This window comes from Apium graveolens, chromosome 3 (genome assembly GCF_009905375.1).
Source record: "Apium graveolens cultivar Ventura chromosome 3, ASM990537v1, whole genome shotgun sequence".
Lineage (NCBI taxonomy): Eukaryota > Viridiplantae > Streptophyta > Magnoliopsida > Apiales > Apiaceae > Apium > Apium graveolens.
Window position 1 is genome coordinate 240847995 of NC_133649.1, and position 2251 is coordinate 240850245.

The 2251-nt window shown below is 37.3% G+C and overlaps 1 non-coding gene across 1 annotated transcript; it reads left to right on the forward strand.

Annotated features, from left to right (window-relative positions):
* The first annotated feature begins 612 nt into the window (after positions 1-612).
* Positions 613-719, forward strand: LOC141716447 (small nucleolar RNA R71). The gene has a single exon (XR_012573157.1). It is a non-coding gene; the product is annotated as a small nucleolar RNA R71 (small nucleolar RNA).
* The last annotated feature ends 1532 nt before the right edge of the window (positions 720-2251 follow it).

Below are 2251 nucleotides of genomic sequence, written 5' to 3' on the forward strand. Positions count from 1 at the left end.
CTCAACTCCTCCAATTCAGATTTTTCATTCAAATATTGAACTGCATCTTGAGTTTGTTGTTGAAGTTGGAGTTGTTGTCTTGGTGCAAATTGTTGCTGAAAACCAATAGGATTGAATTGATTGGATCCAAATTGCTGATAAGGTTGTTGTACCGCATTCTGATTGTTACTCCAGCTGAAGTTAGGATGATTCCAGTTGTCAAGATGATAAGTGTCTAGAACTGGTTGTTGCGATCTCTGAAAGTTGCTCACAAACTGAGCAGATTCACTTGATATAGCGCATTGCTCCGTCGCATGCGAACCTGCACATAGCTCACAAACACTAGTTATCTGATTAACACCGTAGTTAGCCAAAGAATCGATCTTCATAGACAACTTCTTTAGTTGAGCAGTGATAGTCGTAGCTGTATCCACTTGAAGAACTCCTACTACCTTTCCCTGTGGCAATCTCTGAGTTGGATACTGATATTCATTAGCAACCATCAGTTCAATTAGATCATAAGCTTTATCGTAGCTCTTAGCCTATACGACTCCACCTGATGCTGCATCGATCATGGGTCTGGACTGTGCTCCCAAACCATTATAAAATCAATTGATGATCATCCAATAAGGCATTCCATGATGAGGACACTTCCTAAGCATCTCCTTGTAGCGCTCCCAAGCTTTATATAAAGATTCTCCTGATTGCTACACAAATTGAGTAAGAGCATTCCTGATTACAGCTGTCTTTGCCATAGGGAAGAATTTAGTGAGAAAATTTTGAGCAAGATATTCCCAAGTAGTAATCAAACTAGCTGGTAGAGAGTGTAACCAGCTCTTAGCCTTGTCCCTCAGAGAGAATGGGAATAGTCTCAGCTTCACAGCATCTTCAGAAACAACGTTGAACTTGAAGGTGTCGCATATCTCAATGAAATCCCTAATGTGCATATTGGGATCTTCCGTTGGAGAACCCCCAAACTGGATTGAATTCTGCACCCATTGAATTATGTCAGGCTTGATCTCAAAGGTATTAGTTGTGATAGCTGGCCTGACAATGCTAGATTGAATGTCATTGATCTTGGGTTGAGAAAAATCCATCAAGGCTTTCATCTGTGCTGCTAAATCTCCCATTGTAGCGAGTACCTGAAACACAACAAGTAAGCCGTGAAAGTAAAAGAGTCTGAGTCAGTGAACTTTAATGACCATTGATGACAAGCACATAAACTAATTAATTAACAACATCGAGCCCCCGGCAGCGGAGCCAAAAACTTGTTAGGGCGAAAACACACGCTAAATTACACGCAAGTATACGCGTTCGCAAGTAGTATAAGATATAAATTAGATTCGTTCTCATAGAGACTGGTTTAGGTTAAGTTCAATTTATGCACCTATGCAACAATGTATGGTTATCATTCAATGCTAAGACAAATAACAAATTGGGTTTTGATTAAACTAAGAGTTAAACTAACAATTATAACTAAGAGAGTAAAGAGGGTTGTTTATTATATGAGACAAACATGGGATTCTAACTTTATTAAATACTTCATTCAATAGCCTTTTTTTCTTAACCTTAGCATGTAATGGTGATGATACTAATCAGATAACACGAAACTAGTAAACGCTAACTTTCATTGTACGAATACCCTACTACCAAGCATCCACAAAAGAGATAGAAGTTGAATAGACACCAATTATGCTTAGTTCTTATATGTCTATAAGAATTAAAAACATAACGATTTAATGCGCAAGTTATCTATCGTGATTACATAGGGCAAGTAAGATGAAATTACCTACGAATCATGCATAACAATAAACATGAACCTATGCTAGCAAGGCAAGTTCTAAATCTCTATATTCACTTTCACTTTAATAGAGATTAACACGCTATCTTATATGTTAGCTACACACATAAGATGAATAAGCACAACCAATACTAGGATATCAATCAATCATCACACGCCAAGATATTGAAACAAATTAACTATTGAAATACATAAGTAAATCCGTTAGAACCCCACGATAACGATTAGTTCATAATCGAACTCATCATCACCATGGGTTCTAATAAAAGCATGATAGTAAATAATATAAGAGTACTAGGGTTCAAGAACAAATCGAAAACAAGCATCCAAGTATCAACTATATTGAAGAAAATAAGAGTCTTCTTCTCTGTAGCCTTCTCGTACTCTCTAGGTCTTCTTATTGCTCTCCTAGGCCTCCTTCTTGTTAAAAATGTCTTTTATTGGTATATATAGGCTCCAGGATGACCAGGA